This window comes from Podarcis raffonei, chromosome 2 (genome assembly GCF_027172205.1).
Source record: "Podarcis raffonei isolate rPodRaf1 chromosome 2, rPodRaf1.pri, whole genome shotgun sequence".
NCBI classification, from domain to species: Eukaryota; Metazoa; Chordata; class Lepidosauria; order Squamata; family Lacertidae; genus Podarcis; species Podarcis raffonei.
Window position 1 is genome coordinate 123,479,698 of NC_070603.1, and position 18,104 is coordinate 123,497,801.

Genomic DNA, 18,104 nt, shown 5'->3' on the forward strand with positions numbered 1-18,104 from the left:
CTGCAAGCCAGAAGCTACTTCTTGTTTTATGCTTTCGGCTTGAGTAACGCAAAAGAAGAAGGACTCACAAACAAGAAAGGGAGGGGGCTTCGCTAGCCATATAGCCATATGCATATAAGGTAATAAGCATAACCTTGCCAGCTGATTGGGGGGAATTGGGGAGATGGGTATGTTCTCAGGTATAAAAATGCTTGTTTACTTGTATTGGGGTGGCCAGTCTTTGGAAAGGATTCCACTGGTTGCCTCTGCGCAGATCTCAATAAAACTTTTTTCTCTGAAGAGGAAGTTGCTTCCCTGGTGCTTTTGTTCTCTCCTCGGTCCTGGGGCAAGCGGGCAAAATGAATCCCTTGTAAACTAAGGCTTCAAAATGAAAAACCGCAAGGTGTTAAATTTATGCTGGATGTTGCCTAGGGCCTACACTTCTCCCCCTTTCCTAATGTTTTCCAAAAGTGTCTTTGGGGAGTAATTGGCCCATTCCACACTTGTTTAACCTGTGGAATTACAGGGACTATTGTGGGTAAGAGAAGTACCCCATTGATGCAGGATTGCTGGAAAAGATGGAAGCAATAAACAGAAACAATAAGCAGGAATGTTAAGCGTTTGGGCTTGGCCCATAACAATACAGGCAATCATTTGTTGCGCAACCTTTGAGTTGTTATGAACCCTGGAAGGGTTTCACGTGTGGACTGTGGAATATGGCTTAAAAATGCACAGTCCCTTGGCCACAATTGCAAGGCTTCTGTGTCGCTAGGAGTCACAGCATGTGGAAATGCTTGAGATTACATGGAGCAATGTGAGCAAGCTTTGAGATTAAGAGACTGAGCCAGCTGGGCTCTGGCTGGCAGTAAAGGTAAACGAAATTGTTCAGCTAACTTTTTTCTTAGATGAAAAAACATCAAAAGTTCTACCAGTCTGTAAACAAGCCTTGGTTGCTAAGTTACGCAGAGGCGCATCCGCCCTCTCATTTCCTGCAGAGAGCGAGCTGTGCAGGTTACGCGCAAGGACGTGGTTTACCACAAAAACTTACAGCGTGCTAGCTGATGAGACGCACACAGCAAAAAAAGAAAAAGACTCAAATAAGATTTTAATCTATGATTTGACTTATTGGTAATCAATGAATCAATTGATAGGCATATTGTGAATCCAGCACCAATTTGCAGAGTGTGGCTGAAAAGTTTAGAAAACTAAAATCAAAAACAGCAATTTCCGCTCATTGAGGAGAGGGAAACAAGTTAAGGTGGAACAATTTAAAATACATCACTCTACAGTTCCAGGAAGTTGGTTCCAGCACCCCCCTCCCCCGTGCTCTGTCAGTAGATGGCTTCGGGGATGGGTGCTGAGCAGCAGAGTTCAGAGAGAAACGCGTAGGTGACAGGCAGGCAAACATCTTGGGTAAGTTAAAATATTTAATTCTCTTACAAACTGCGAGAGCAATTTGCCAAAGTACAGGATGTTGCATTAAAATGACCACATTGGCTTGGTGGAAGGGGCAGTGCATTAAGCACAAGGTCAAAGCCAGTGAGCTGTAATGCTCAAAAATGGTCCTAATAAGATCTGTCACAGCTTCAATGTGGGAGCACTTTGGGATGAATGGTGGCAAGGTACAGCTATTCCTATAATGTAGACTGCTTTTGTGTCCGTGGGACGTAAAGCATGTTTGTGGGATTGTGTGTGTGGTGACTAAGATCGCTAAACGCAAAGATCTAACAGCGTCTGATCCATCTATAAGCGCTGTGCCAGTGAGGCATTTTAGTTCAGCAGAACATGTGCAATGGCTAGCAGTTATGGAAATACCCTCTGAAAGGGCTTTTGCTTCTCTTTGCAACTCAGCAGAGGCTGAAATTGTGCAGTGGGTAACTTATAAAGGTTTGGGAAATTCTAATTGGGCAAGTAGAAGCAGATTTCAGGACCTAGTCGGAACCTTAAGTTGCTCTGCTACCAGGGCATATAAAGCATTTAATTTTTTGCCCTGAGATTGGTCATTGGTCCATCCAAATAGGCTCTTGCGTCAGCCACTTTAAGGGCAATGCTGAGACAAAATCAGACATGATTTCAAGGTTTGAATTTGGCTTCTGTAAAGCACAACTATAGAAGAAGCCGGAAGGGTGGAAACCCCCCTTTTTCGGTGAGTGTCTGCAAATGCAAGCATAGAAGGAAAAAAAAAGCTGTTGAGCAACAGACTCCCGTTAGCAGAGTCTGTGGCCACGCTTGTGTTCTGAAGACCTATGTAGACAGAATCAGTTGTCCCTTTTGCAGAGATTACGTGGGACTAGTGGAGGATCAAACCCACAGTTTCAGGGGAAAAGATACCCCCTGGCCTGAGATGGGAATGAGATGAACCTCCCTGAGCAAATGAAAAAATGATGTCTTCCTGCATAATTAATTACAGCAAATTCATAAGTAAATTCAGCCCCGCACTGCCGTTGGTGGCAGGTTTTTCAAAGATGTTACTGGCTGTGGGGCTATCTGAACAGGAAAACATTCCCTCTTTTTTGGTCCTGGGTCAGAGGGTGACCCGATTAATGGCTGTTCCCTGGGTAAAACAAAGCACCTACAAGCGGACTAGCTTTATGGGCTTGAAGGGCATGTAGGGCGCATGCAGAAATCACAGGAAACTTTTTCTGTAGCAATTGAGTTTGCAGGTTCACAACGACTTTCTTAAATGCCTGCAAATCGCATGCAGCAATTAAGGGAAAATACTTTTGAGGCAGCTGACTTTGCCTGTCCAAAGTACTAGACTGTGCTCCTCCTGCCAGATGTTCAAGGAGAAGGCTTTGGGCAGCATGCGTATGGGCTTGATGCTCTGCAGCTTGGCGAAAAGTACTAAGCCAACTGACAAACTGGCCAGGATTCAAGAGCATTTTCATGACAGATTTCCAATCATCAGGAGTCAATGCAAGGTTTGAGTCCACATGAATGGGTACTGGTCAAAGCCAATTCATTATCGGCTTTTTCCACCTTTCTGATTACAGAATAAGGCTGAGGGTCCCAACAGCTAACTTGTTGATCCTGAGCGTCCGGTGCCCTTACGGCCAGACTCAGCATGTTTAGGTCAGCAAGCTCTTCCACAGTTAGGTGAGAAGATGCTTTTGCCTCCTTAACCATTTGCTCTTCAGCGGCGAGATTCTGAGCCCTTACCGACTCAAAAAGCACCGCTGGATCTGCCAAGCCAGGCAGACTTGAGGGCTGAAATGAAGTATCAGAAGAAAGTTTTTTGGGTTGAGATACAAGAGAGGATTGCTGAGAACCCTGATAAACCACAGCTGCAGCTGTTGGTTTCTCAGGCGCTGGCTGCGTGCAAGCCAGCCTCAGCGGAACTGCAACTTCCACCCTCATCAGGGCGGGAGCAACAGATGGGTTGAGAAGAGTAAGAACAGGCTGAACTTCTGCAGGGCCGAACCACTGAACCGCATCTCTGCAGAAGTGCCACGTTTGAAGCACTTGCACTGGCGATCGCGGCGCTGAGTGCAGGGTCTGCCCTATTTGCTCCCAGTCCCTGAGCCGGAGAGACCCGCTCTCTGGATACCAGGGACACCGGGCATCAATTTCCTTCAAGAGAGCATCAAGTGCTTTGGAGGAATAGGGATGCCGTGCTTTTGAGAGCAAATATTGGAGATCTTTACGATGTTGCAATCGTTGGGCAGAAACGTAACCCCCCATCTTCCTTCCTTCGTATACTCACTGGGATCCTTTATAGAGGATGCTGGGATGCGTCTGAAACCCTTGCCGGAAGAAGTGAGTAGTCTAGCCCCAAAGACGTTGAGCGCCAGATGAAGTGAAGGCCCAAGACAGGTGTTGATCATGATGTGAGCTGCGCACAGGTAGTCTGAAGCGAGCGAGCGAGCTACCACCATTCCTGTGGAGCCTCTTTTTATTGAGACAAATATGCAAGCCAGGTAGATACATTTTTGGGCTGTGACCTTTACACATCTTCCGTCTCGAGATTGTGGGGTGGTACAAAGCTATTTTGGCACCTATTCCACAGCGTCATTTTCCCCTTGCACAGTGTATGACGTAGGAGACAAAAGTCTCATGGAAAAGGATTACAGGCAGGACACCGCAAACTGCTGAGATCGCGAAAGGTCATGCAGAGGTGGAACGATGTACCAGACAGATGTGGCTTGTCTGGGGGTGTGTGGTTTCCCTGCACCCGAAGGTCACGCGTGCAGGCAGACCGTGGCTGCCTGCTGGTGGGGAAGTGTGCTCCCTCCGGGCCCCACTCCCCACTCCGCGATATCCCTACAATTGAATATATGGAAAATAGCAGTATACAGCTGAAAACAGTGGCAGCATTAAGACAAATTCAACCCCGTAAATAATGTTTGATGGATGTAAAAGGAGAAAACTGATTTGAATGGTTATAGCAAAATATACAGGGGTGTATAAGATGTAAAATGAACCATGGAAAGAGAAGAAGGGAAGTCATCGGATATTTTAGAGTTTGTAAAATGTTTATTTGGAATTGTTAGATTGAAAATTTAATTACAATTATCTAATAATAATAATAATAATAATAATGGAAGCATACTGACAATCCACTTCCCCTTTGCTTAGGGCTGGTTGCAGACTCAAATAGAAATGGAGGGATCTTGTCACTTTTGGTTCATACTGTTTTCTCTCTCACACACAAACCCCAATCTTAAATTCAGTTCTCCACATTTCTGAAGGATTTTTTAAATAATAAAAAAGCTCATCTGAATTCTTCAGCATTTCTGTGTGATTTTCTCCTAGTAAGCATGTTTTTTGAAGGATGCTCCCCCCTTGGATTGTTTCAGAAAGAGTGAATTAGGTTTGTTTTTCCTTTCAAGGCAAACTGAATGAAATCTCTAAGATGGGCTTCTGCAGGGAAAGGCAGGAGCTTAGTGGAGGGAGCAGAGAGCCAGAGCAGAGTCAAGCGGGTGTGAAAGGAATAGAGATTAGAGACAGCCTGATCAATGTCATCTCCCCTGCCAAAAATAATTCCAATTTATGGGGAAAAGAGAATTGGGCACATGATGGGAGCAGTTGCTCGGGGAGCTGTGCAATGAGGCAAGAGTAAGAATAGCAAACAGAAATGAAAACAGTAAATGTATTAAGGAAGGTTTAAAATGGAAAATGGGTAATGTGTTTTGCTAACTTTGGGTTTTTTCCATAGTAGTTTTTTTCCTAAAGGGCTCTGGGCTCTTGCTGAGATTAAGATTAACTAACTGGTTGCTCTTCTCTGCTAGCTAACATTCAAGTGTTGTAACCTTAGATCATGTGATGAAGGTATTGGGTTGCAAAATCTCCTTTTTGAAGGGAGTTGCCTTTTTGTCTTTGGCTCCAAAACTCAATAGAGTCAATATGTAAAGGAAGCTCTCCAGAAGGTAAAGCAAACAGCCTGGAGGCTGAAAGGCAGGAGAGAGAGGGAGAGAGGGAGAGAGGGAGAGAGGGAGAGAGAGAAATCCCGAGCCTGTGCTGGACAGAATGATGTTCTCATTCTGTTATAAAGAGTTCTGTGAGTAAAGAGTGAATAATATTTCTATGCGCCTGGACAATAATTCAGTTCCAAAAGGAAATGAATGCTTCCAGTTCTTATGCTTCCAATCGTTTCAAACTGCACAATATTCAATATCTGCAACACTACAATTGATTGTCATGCTCAGTTGAGATGTCTGTGAAGGGAAAGAAAATACCTGCCATGGCTGTAGTCTTTGAAGTCTCATTCTCTCAGTTCCCCTCTGCTTAGATCTAGATGAATATACAGCATTTAAGGCACGAGCCACGGCTTGCACAGTGTTGTAGATCCTGTAGCTGTCTAGAGAGAGGATTCTTTCCAGATCATCTTGGGGAAGCCTCTCCAGTTTCCCTCTCTCTCTGCATCTTGTCTGGCCTTTCACTGAGAATGCATGCTTTAAATAGAAACAATTAAAAGCACCCTCCCAAAACTTCTTAATACCAAAGAAAAAGGGTAGAAAATCACCGTATTTTGCCCCTTTACTTGTCTCAGTGAAGAAGGAAAATATACCATGGATGTATTGGAAAGATATGTCATTATACATCAGCTCCAGGGTGACATCCCACAAAACTGTTGTGATGAAGATTTTCCCAACAATGAATTTCATCACTGTGTCAAAAAACTGTTGTATAATGAGTAGTCCATATAAGAAATAAGTCATTTCCCTGTAGTAAACAAATACATGCACTTGCCTCCACTTGCGGAATGGAAGACGAGGCATGTATACTCCATTTGTATTCAGTAATTGGATGCTTTGTGAGATGACAACACAGACACTGCTCTTGATGAGCACGGGTGTCAAGCTCTTCAGGAACCTCTCTCCATTGTCGCTGTCTGGTGCAAGGAGGCCAATCAACGTCCATCGGAAGTGCTGGAGCAGCTTGACAATCCCTGGGTACAGGGCTTCTTCTTTGGGGACCATCTGGTAGAAAAAAGGGAAATGCCTCTCATCATTCAGAACATAAGAGACAAAACTATAAGTGACCTGGGAAGAGAAGGAAGATTTGTATCTTGTTTGATTTCAGATCAAAGCCTAAATATTTCTAAGCCCAACATGAGATTGGGAAGGTCTTAGGAAGGAGGAAGGTCTAGTGCAAGGACCCTTTGGTGGGAACAGTGATTTCCTTGAAGGTTGTGGCAGCCGTAAAGAAGGCAAATTTGATGCTAGGGATCAACAGGAGGGTAGTTGAAAATAAGACTGCCAATATCAGAATGCTATTATACCTCTCTCCATTCCTACCTGTGGGATTTTATAGATGCCCAACACGTTTGAAATCTGGATGGAGTTTTGAGAGTCGGACCCTTCGAGAACAGCCAGTAAGTTAGTCTGTTTACCACAGCTGTAGTTTGGAAAGTTCAGCTGCCCAATTGACAACATGTCTAGCAAAGCATCATAGGTCACCCTTCCATCAAAAAAGTTCTCATGGATGCTGTAGCCCAGGGTGATGTTGGGTAACAGCTTTTGATTCTGGTTGATCGCTTGAATGGCATACAAGAAGGAGAGGAGCTGCCAGTACTTTGTGGGTCCTTTCCTGGGGGGAGAAATTATATACACGCCAACACTGTCCAAGTGATATTTCTGTTCTACCTCTAATATTCAGCTCTACCTCTCTTTCAAATCAGAACCAGTGAAGGCAGTGAAGGTCCTGTGTGAGTGTCTGGAGGCGGATGGAGGTTGGATGGCGGCTAACAGATTGAGGCTGAATCCTGACAAGACAGAAGTACTGTTTTGGGGGGACAGGAGGCAGGCAGGTGTGGAGGACTCCCTGGTCCTGAATGGGGTAACTGTGCCCCTGAAGGACCAGATGTGCAGCCTGGGAGTCATTTTGGACTCACAGCTGTCCATGGAGGCACAGGTCAATTCTGTGTCCAGGGCAGCTGCTTACCAGCTCCCTCTGGTACGCAGGCTGAGACCCTACCTGCCCGCAGACTGTCTCGCCAGAGTGGTGCATGCTTTAGTTATCTCTCACTTGGATTACTGCAATGCGCTCTATGTGGGGCTACCTTTAAAGGTGACCCGGAAACTACAACTAATCAAGAATGCAGCAGCTAGACTGGTGACTGGGAGTGGCCGTTGAGACCAAATAACACCGGTCTTGAAAGATCTACATTGGCTCCCAGTACGTTTCCAAGCACAATTCAAAGTGTTGGTGCTGACGTTTAAAGCCCTAAACGGCCTTGGTCCAGTATACCTGAAAAAGCATCTCCACCCCCATCATTCTGCCCGGACACTGAGGTCCAGCACCGAGGGCCTTCTGGCAGTTCCCTCACTTCAAGATGCCAAGTTACAGGGAATAAGGCAGAAGGCCTTCTTGGTAGTGGCACCCGCCCTTTGGAACACCCTCCCACCAGATGTAAAAGAGAAGAACAACTTCCAGACTTTTAGAAACAGGCAGACATGTTTAGGGAAGCTTTTAATGATTAACAGACCACTGTATTTTAATATTTTGTTGGAAGCTGCCCAGAGTGGCTGGGGAAACCCAGCCAGATGGGTGGGGTATAAAAATATGATGATGATGATGATGATGATGATGATGATGGATCTAAGACAGTGATTAAAAGATCCAGAAAGCACTATCATAATTCCACTTTGAGAAAGTAGACATTTCCCCCTTGTATATTAAACCTAAGGCAAAAAGACACCCTTCTCCTACCATCATTTTTCAGAAGAATCCTGTACAATCAGCCCAAAGGCTCATCTGCTCAAGGCGGCCAACCAGATGCACATGCAAAACTGAGAAGCAGAATAACACTTCCCCTACTTGAGATTCTCAGTTACTGGTACCCAGAGGCATAGTGCCTGTGACAGTGAATGGAGAACATAGCCATTGTGACTGGTAGCGGCTGAGAGCCTAATCACCCCCAAATTTATCTGCCAGTGGGATCTTCTTATGTTCTTAAAGGCAGGTACCAGATCATGAGAAAGGCCCCTGAAAGTAACTGGAGATGAGTTGGATCTCATGGAAATGGTAGCAAGTGGAACACCAGGAACTCCATCCCCACAAAAGGTTTTACCAATAAAAGCTGGTGGAAGGACATTGGCTAAAGATATGAGGATGAAACACAGTGCTTGTGGCAGAGATGACCCCACTGATGAGGTGGTCTCCTGGCCTGAAATAATTAGGTGAATCTATCTCATCCCTTTCCAAAGACAAGAGGCATTTTGTCTTCAGTTTCCCACAGTCCCCATAAGGCAGTAGAAGCAGCAGAATGAGGACCATCTTTTTCCTCCCAGGAACGAGCACCTCCCTTACAAAGAATTAGAAGTCTTTTGTTGTGGTCCTTGCAAGATGCAGTAACTTTCTTCTTACTAACGGAGCCCTGCAGAGGGATCACATCTGAAGTGGAGAGAAGTCAAGCCAACCTCATTTTGGTGCAGTTATCATCTGTCCTAAATCTCAGCCCCCCCAAGTTTTGGGTGGCTCAGGAGGCATATATCTGCCAGACCTTTCTGCCTCATATCCATAACATCACCTTTAGTGGACTCAGATGTGATCTTTGGAAGCAAAAAAACCACACACACTATCATTTTGATAATTATATGGAGAAGAAGTACCACCTCTGCAAGTTCCTAGACACTTTATGCAGCTCCACCTGCAACTGCAGGGCTGAAGAAAAACATGTTTGCGAAAACTCCAAGATCTGCCTCCAAACTGTGAGATGCAAATGCCAAAGTTTGGTGAAAAATCCCAAGATTAAGAGTTAGAAGTTCCCTGAACTGTCATACGTGAGCCCTGGCAGAATCCTGTTGGTTTTCTGGTTCTTTTAACAAATTTTCCCCCACTGATGCCAGCTCAGGATAGGGCTATTCTGATGTATTTGAGAGGTGGAAAAGGGAACCGAAATTGCAAGTAAAGACAGAGGCGATTCAGCAGATGTTGTTTCGTGGGTTTATTATTATTATATGTTTTGTGGTTTTATCCTTTATTTTTATGCTGTGAACTGCCCTGAGATCATTGGGTGAAGGACAAATGTAATAAACACCCACCCACCCACCCCCACCCCCTGGGTTTCCCAAAAAACTTTCTGTCAGAGAAGTTCCCTCACTGACAAGAGTAGATCAAACAGGCACAGAGGCGAAGGGAAGAGCTGGCCTCCACCTCAGAGAGGAGGGAGAAGTATGGTTACCAGATTTTTTTCAATGAATCCCGGGACACTTTTTTTTTTTTTTAAAGCTGAGTAGCAACAGGGAGTCAGTAGTGGGGATGGTGAGGCAAAAGACCCTGGGCCCAAGCGCACATGCATATTGTATAAAGGTGCAAAGCCCTCCTTTCGCACCCTGCGAAACATAAATGCGCAGAGTTTTTTTAAAAACAGTGGGCAACAGTGCGCCACCCACCCGTGACTCCCAAGCCTTCCCTGATCTCCTGCCCCCTTCTCCCTTTGTTTTGACAGATCAGGGGAGGCTCGGGAGTCACGGGCGGGCGGCCGTTGCCCAGGAGGGGCCAGCCTGGGAGTGCAGTTGGCTCTGGCTGGCTTCAGGAGCTGCTCGCTGCTCGCTGCTGTGGTGCAGGAAAAATGGTGTTAACAGGCTGGCTCTGGGCTGCTGAGGCTGCCGCTGCCATGTTTCCCAGGGACAGATTTGAAAATCTGCGGACATTCCTTGGACAGAACTTGTCCGGGGACAGATTTGGAAATCCGGGGATGCCTGGCAACCCTGGAGTAGCAGGAATGTGACCTCTGTACAGAGTGAGGTACAGTGAACTGGAATGCAATTTACAGGCTCCAATGAAGACACAAGAGAAGGGGAGATATGAGGGGTGGAATTGCCCAGAAACAGGAGACTTTCGAAGCTAGCTGAGAAGAGGGGGGCTGGAAGGAGGAAAAGGTGGGGGTTTCTTGTTGGGGCAGGAAAGGGAGAAATCGCCATGTTTCGGCAACTGGATCATCATTGGAGGATTGATAAAGCTTAGCTCTTACCAGAGCTCCTTGTAATGTAGTAATAAATCTGCATTAATTAATGTTGCGTTCTGAAGGTGAAGGAAAGGATTGGGCCCTGATTAATAAAATACACACGAGGCTTGGCCAGCAAGACTCTGGGAGGAAGTGCCAATAGTAATCTGCCACACCCTGGCCCAGGTCCCTTTTATTAACAAAAGAACTCTTAACACAGCTATTGTAAGAACCAATCAGATTTCCTCTGAGCATTTCAAAAAATCCCCCACGTGGGACAAAGTCAGATCAGAGAAATCCTTTTACCTACAAAGAAACTATTTCCTACTTGAGCATGCATATGTGGTTAAGCTAAATAAACAGGAACCAAGGAGGAATGCATTTAGGAAACCCAGAGGTCATAAACCTATAGGAAAGAAAGACAGTATTTACCATCTCCTTGTGAACTCTCTTCCTGGCCCTTAAGATTTACCTAAAGATTAACAAAATCTACATCAAAGCTACTTTCTGTCTTTATGTTCTGAGGATGCCCAGTGAAGCAACTGGTCTGTGTTTTAGAATGCTATACGTGACTGTCAGGCAGTGAGAAAATGGCAGAGGTGCAGAGGCTTGTGGGATTCGATCAGAAATCATGTCAAATGGCTCAAGCCCAGTCAAAGCAATGCGTTCATTGCTGACACAATGGCTTTCTACATTTTCCATAATTCCTCATAGCAATCCCACCTGACCACCACAATGAACTGCTGGAGTCATGTTGTGTGGGGGAGAGACACCGCATCCTGACACTTTCATCAAGGTGCCTCCTGGGTAGGCTTAGTCGCCATGGAATAAGAGAAGAGGTCCTCTTGTGGATCAGGAATGGAAGTTGCAGGAAGCAGAAAATAGTATTAAGTGGATAGTTCCTTCAAATGGGGGGCTGTGGTGCCAGATGCTCTTGACCAAAAGCTCACAAGAACAATCTGGCCACATCATGTTGCACCAACGAGATTCTGGACCAGACCCAAGGGCAGCCCCAGAAAGAGTGCATTGCAGCAGTCCAGCTCCAAGTTTTCCAGTGCTCCAGTGGTCAGGCTATTCCTGTTCACAAAGAGCCATAGAGGACATGTGGGTCTCTAGTGACAGAGGCGTATCCAAGAGTACCCCCAAACTATGCATTTGCTACATAGGCTTAGGATCCAAGGCCATTATTGTGAAAATGAATTAACTGTAAGTAAATAACCCTTTTTCTGTACCAGTCGGACTCCTGAGTATATTATTTTACCTTTTTAGTCATGCTAATGTGTGAATGAGACTGATTTTGAGTGGTGCCATGGCTGGCACAACCAAAGAAGTTGCCCTGTGCCATGGAACATATGAGTGGGCCTCCCTGCCTCCACCTGCCGCCAGGTAGGAGAACAAAAGCCAGAGTTGTCTGAGTGGGTGGAGCTGGAAGCAGGATGGAAGTTGGACGCACAAAGACGTACATGCTCTGTGCTGGATTCAAAGCAGTGACTAATGCAGTGCTGATGCTCCGTGGAGGATTAATGCGGTGAAGCCCTGCTACCTATGCTCAGGTTGCATACGCAGTGGTACCTCGGGTTAAGAGCTTAATTCGTTCCGGAGGTCCGTTCTTCACCTGAAACTGTTCTTAACCTGAGACACCACTAATGGGGCCTCCCGCTGCTGCCGTGCTGCCGGAGCATGATTTCTGTTCTCATCCTGAAGCAAAGTTCTTAACCTGAGGTACTATTTCTGGGTTAGCGGAGTCTGTAACCTGAAGCATATGTAACCCGAGGTACCACTGTATGTCCTTTTATTTAAAATGCATCTCTGGGTTATTTGTGGGGCATAGGAATTCGTTCATTTTTCTTTCTTTCTTCAAAATATATTCCGGCCCACCACAAGGTCTGAGGGACGGTGGACCGGCCCATGGCTGAAAAAGGTTGCTGACCCCTGGTCTATAGCTCTCCTTCTGGAGCCAGAGAGGTCGGGATAGTCACTTTCCAGGGCACCATTTAAGATGTAGAGGTTTAGCCTGAAGGCTGTTTGAGCCAAGCAGATGCCTGCAAAGTTTGATTTCTGATCTTTGGAACAACAGGTGAGGAGGAATCCACTGGCTTCACGGTTGGGAGGAGACCATTTGTGCTGTGCATAAAGGGCATGATGATTAGGGCCCAATCTGGCATTGAGATCCCCTCCTAAAACTCCAGATGCCTTTGGGTTAAGCAAAATAAGGTCAGTGGTATAAATTTCCCTTTCAGCCCACAAGTCTCTGATCTGAGATTTCTGCCTCATTGGGGTCACATCAGCGTTAACTACGAACAGGGCCTGGTGGCTGAATTGTATCAACACTGCCCTGGGTTATGACTTGAATGAGGGGAGAGGGCTTGAAATTGTTGAATGGTTTATTTAAATGTAAAGGTTCATCATTGTTGCACCCGATGTGTATGTCTTTAAGGGGCCAGAGCAAGGGCCAGAGTAAGATAACGAGACCCAGCTTTACAGCTGTGAAGCATAGCAGGTGCTGCTGAGTTGTATTTGATTAAGGTGTGTCAGCATTTGGGTGTAGTATATAAGGAGCAGCACCTAGCTCTCCCATTACCCTGGGGGATGGGTTGGTGGTTGGGTCTGGTTTGGTTGTTAATGTACTTAGTGTAAAAGGAGTTTTTGTTTTTCTTATTAAAACCTTGTTTAAGTTATTTTTGAGTCCTTTTTCTTTAATGCATGATCTCCCCAGCAAGCTCTCTGCAGCGTTACCATACTGCATACAGCCAACATCTTTGGTTATGGGCCCAGCTGCTGAGTGGATGACTGCATATTTTTGGACTCTGAGAAAGGTTTGAAAACTCCTTCTCCTGTTAGCGTAGTTCTGTGGGTCTGGAAGAGTTCCAGAATGGTTGACCGGGTTCCTGAAGCTGAGAAGGCTCTGGTCTTCCCACAGCTAACAGATGAGAACTATAGTTTATGGTCTTTTCGGGTGGAGGCGCTTTTGACCTCTAGAGAAGTATGGACCTATGTAACTGATGACCCTCCTGACCCTGTGACTAATGCTTGGTCAAAAGGAGATGCAAAAGCCAGGGCGATAATTAATTTGGCAGTCAGTGACCAGCAAGTAGTCTATATAAGAAATAAGAAAACTGCCAAAGAAATGTGGGACAGTCTTGCAGCAGTGCATGTTAGAAAAGAGTCAGCATCTGCATTGACGTTTTTCAAGCAGTTGTACCAGACGAAGTTGCAGCCTGGTGGTGATTTGGCAGCACACTTGAGACGTCTGGAGGCAATACGCTGCGAATTAATTCGAAGGGACATGGACATACCTGATATTCAGTATGTTTTTATCATTCTTTGTTCCCTTAATGAGGACTTTGATGGTATAGCTAGCCAGATATCTGCTGTTCCACCAGCACAATTAACTGTGGAAGGGGTGACGGCAAGATTAATGGGCGAGTTGGACAGAAGGGAGGCTTGTGCCATAAGCACTCCTATTTCCAGAAGTAATGAGGAACGCCATATGCAAACCTGTGGTGATACAACTGCATTTAAAGCTGCAAAGCGTTGTTGGTTCTGCAATAAGCAAGGACATTTTGCAAAGGACTGCAGATCCAAAAGAAAGCAAAGTACTCCCAAGCCTGTTTCTGTTCGTCAGTCACGGTTGTCAGCCCAGCAGCCGACATCGTATAGTAGAGACAGAAACGAGCCGCGAGTTTTCCATGCTAGGACAACAGATCGTAAAAGACTTAAACGTGCCAAGTGGAAGTCTTTTGTTGTGGACTCAGGAGCATCTCAGCATATTTGCAACGATCGAAGCTTGTTTATTTCTTTCGAAGAGGAAATTGGTAATGTACATTTAGCCAATTCACAAGTCTTGCAGTCGCTTGGCAGGGGTACTGTTAAACTTGACTCTTTAAACATTACAATAGCGAACTGCATTTACTGCCCGTCAGTGGACAATTTATTATCAGTAAGGTGTTTTGCTCGTCAAGGCATAACTGTGCATTTCTTAAAGTCAATGTGTGAGTTTTTCAAAGGGAACAAACGTCTATTATATGCCCGGGAATCTGATGGTTTATATAGACTGTATTTTCGCACCTACTCACAATTGCCTATTAACTGCAGAGCAGCACAGTCAAGCCAGGGGTTGAGGAATGTAAGGCCTCATTCCGGGTGTGTCCACGAGGCACACAGAATTCTGGGACATCTGAATTTTGCTGATGTGATTAAGACAAAGAATATTGTTAATGGCCTCAACTTAAAACCATGTAAATTCTTTATGCAATGTCTATCCTGTTGCAAGAATAAGATTAAGGTTGCACGCAAGGGTAGGTGCTCAGATAGGAAAGTAACTGAGCCATTTGAGCGTGTACATTGTGATTTAGTTGGGCCACTCCCACCATCATTAGGAGGTTCTAAGTACTGGCTTACTCTGATAGACCAGTATAGTAGATATTGTTGGACTTATGCAATAGCTGAGAAGTCCCAAGCATTGGAGAAGTACAAAGTTTTTTGCAACTGGGTAAAAACGCACTTTAACAAACCAATTAAGAACCTGTTTTCTGACCGGGGCGGGGAATTTGTTTCTGAGGATTTTGAGAAATTCCTGGAAGCGCAGGGGACTACTCATGAGTTATCTTGCCCCCGAAGTCCCTGGCAAAATGGGCTTGTTGAAGTTGTGCAGCGTGACCTACAGGCAGGGGTTAAAACGTATCTGCATGATGCTAATCTGCCCAAAGACTTTTGGGCTGAAGCGCTTAATGCGTTTTGTTATGTTAGAAATCGCAGTTATCATTCTGGTTTAGATGTCACCCCCTATGAGAAGCTGTTTAAAAAACGCCCTAATCTGAAATACCTACGCATTTGGGGTTCAGATGTAATTATGCATTATCCCGCTAAGCAGAAATTGGGTGAACGTAGTGTCCAGGGAAAATTAATGGGCTACCAGCAGGGGGCGTACAGAATTTACATACCAGCAACTGGCAAATTTCATATTACCAGAAGCATGATACAAACTGTAAATTGGAATGGAGTTGCTGTCTTCCAAGATACTGATGGTATAGATAATACTGAGGAAGAAGAGGAAGAAGCAGCAGCAGCAGGAAATGGTGCTTCTGAATTAATGGAAAAAGACAAAAAGTCTGTTGAATCTGATTTGTTTGATGATTTAAAGTCACAGGCACCCAAGGGGAGGTTAGATTCTCTTGAGTTTTCTGACCGTGAGCTTAGCCTACAGGCATCTCTTCAATCTGACAATGATTTACAATCTGAAACTAGTGGTTCACTTAGTCCCATTAAGTCTGAGGAGTCTGACTCTCCTTCCGGACTGAGACGCTCAGATAGAAAGAGACAGAAGCCACAACGTTTTGCAGATGAACATTTTAATACTGTGTATGCCAGTAAGGCAGTTTTTGAGCCAAAAAGCTACAATGATGTTCAGAAATTACCTAAGCAACAAGCTGCAAATTGGTATAAAGCTATGAACTCTGAGATAGCTTCTTTAAAAGAGCATAACACTTGGTCTCTTGTACCACAAACCCCAGATATGAGACTTATTGATTCAAAATGGGTTTATAGAATTAAAATGAATGACAAAAATGAAGTTGTAAGGTACAAAGCAAGACTAGTTGCTAGGGGTTTTCAACAAATTCCAGGCGAAGATTATGATTTGTGTTATTCACCAAGCGTAAAATATGAAACAGTTAAGCTTTTGTTAAAAGATGCATCACAACGTGGACATTCTGTTTATCACCTAGATATAAAAACTGCATATTTGTTTGCAGATTTAAAAGAACAAATTTTTATGCGTGTTCCTGAAGGCATAGACGCCGCTGAAGGTTTGGTATGCAAATTAAATAAATCCCTTTATGGTCTGCACCAAAGTGGAAGGAATTGGCACCATACTTTAGCAAAAGAATTGCTGGATATTGGTTTTTCACAAGGAAAGGCAGACAACTGTGTGTTTATAAAGGAAAGGGCAAACTCTGTAACAAAAATATGTGTGTATGTAGATGACGTGTTAATTTCTACAAAAACTAAACAGGAATATGAACTGGTAGTATCACAGTTACAGAAGAAATTTGATGTGGTGGAATTAGGCATAGCTAAAAATTACTTATCCATGCAAATTGAGAAAGGCAAAAATGGATCTTTTCTGGTTCATCAAACTGCAAAAATTGATGATCTTGTTGAAATGCTATGTTTAGAAAATGCAAATGGCAAGGAAACGCCTATGGTGTGTGGTTTCACCTTTACAGGTGAAGATAAGCCATTTCCTAACAAAACTTTGTATCGTTCTGCTATAGGCAAGCTAAATTTCATTCAAAGAATCTCAAGACCAGATATAACTTATGCTTTTCACTTTCTGGCAAAATTTGTGGAAAAGCCTACTACACAATGTTTCTCTGCTCTTAAGAGAGTGGTAATGTATCTTAAACATACCAAACATTATAGGTTGCAGTTTACAACATGTATTGACAAAGGTTTTGAAATTTTCTGCGATGCATCTCATGCAGTGGAACAAAATAATTGCAGGGGTGTGTCTGGTATGGTGCTTTGTTATAACGGTTGTCCATTTGAATGGAAGTCCCAGACACAAACCATTATTTGTCTCTCCACAACAGAGAGTGAATTATGTGCATGCGTTCAGGCCACTCGTGATGTAGAATGGTATCTGCAAGTATTTGCAGACCTACAGATGCAAGTAACATTACCAGTAAAAGTTTACCTTGATTCCCAGAGCGGACTTGCTATCCTGTGTTCAGAGACCAATACGCAGCGCACTAGAGTCTTAAGGTTACGTTTACAGTTTGTAAAGAAACTAATTGCTGACGAAATGATTGTATTTGAATATGTTCCAGGTGACAATCAAATTGCGGACATTTTTACTAAAGCACTTCCAAAGGTTACACATGAAAGACATGTACAAAGTATGCTTTATGTTTTTGTTCCACAATGATGAACCGCAGGGGAAATGTTGAATGGTTTATTTAAATGTAAAGGTTCATCATTGTTGCACCCGATGTGTATGTCTTTAAGGGGCCAGAGCAAGGGCCAGAGTAAGATAACGAGACCCAGCTTTACAGCTGTGAAGCATAGCAGGTGCTGCTGAGTTGTATTTGATTAAGGTGTGTCAGCATTTGGGTGTAGTATATAAGGAGCAGCACCTAGCTCTCCCATTACCCTGGGGGATGGGTTGGTGGTTGGGTCTGGTTTGGTTGTTAATGTACTTAGTGTAAAAGGAGTTTTTGTTTTTCTTATTAAAACCTTGTTTAAGTTATTTTTGAGTCCTTTTTCTTTAATGCATGATCTCCCCAGCAAGCTCTCTGCAGCGTTACCATACTGCATACAGCCAACAGAAATGGCACGTAGGGTAGTGGAGACTAAGACCCCCAGGCCCCCTTTCACTCTTCCACGCTTTACCCCTAGATCTTCCCCAGCTGAGAATGAATGAAATCCGTTGAGTAACAGCTCAACTACTGGTATACAAGGAATATTCAGAAGAGCCACTCTCTGCATCACTTCCACTATTATTAGTAAAGAACTACGGTGACCCTGCTGGGAGTACAAGATTCCCGATGGCTCCACTCACAAGGGTCATAGGAACGTGCAAGCCCACTCACCACAACAAGGTGTTGATCCAGCGAGTGAGAAGTACATTTTTGCTAATTTAACCGGGGTGTCAAATACCACCTATACACCATTTTCATGTAGTTCTCCTTCAGTAAAGTACATGCAGAAAATTTCAAATCTATAATAATAATAA

At 44.4% G+C, this 18,104-nt stretch overlaps 1 protein-coding gene across 1 annotated transcript in view; it reads left to right on the forward strand.

Annotated features, from left to right (window-relative positions):
• The first annotated feature begins 11,939 nt into the window (after nucleotides 1–11,939).
• LOC128409496 (zinc finger protein 883-like) overlaps nucleotides 11,940–18,104 on the forward strand; it is a 38,791-nt gene continuing 32,626 nt past the window's right edge. Inside the window, exon 1 of the mRNA XM_053380023.1 lies at nucleotides 11,940–12,583. The gene's annotated coding sequence lies outside the window, so the exon portion shown is untranslated. The remainder of the gene's footprint in view (nucleotides 12,584–18,104) is intronic.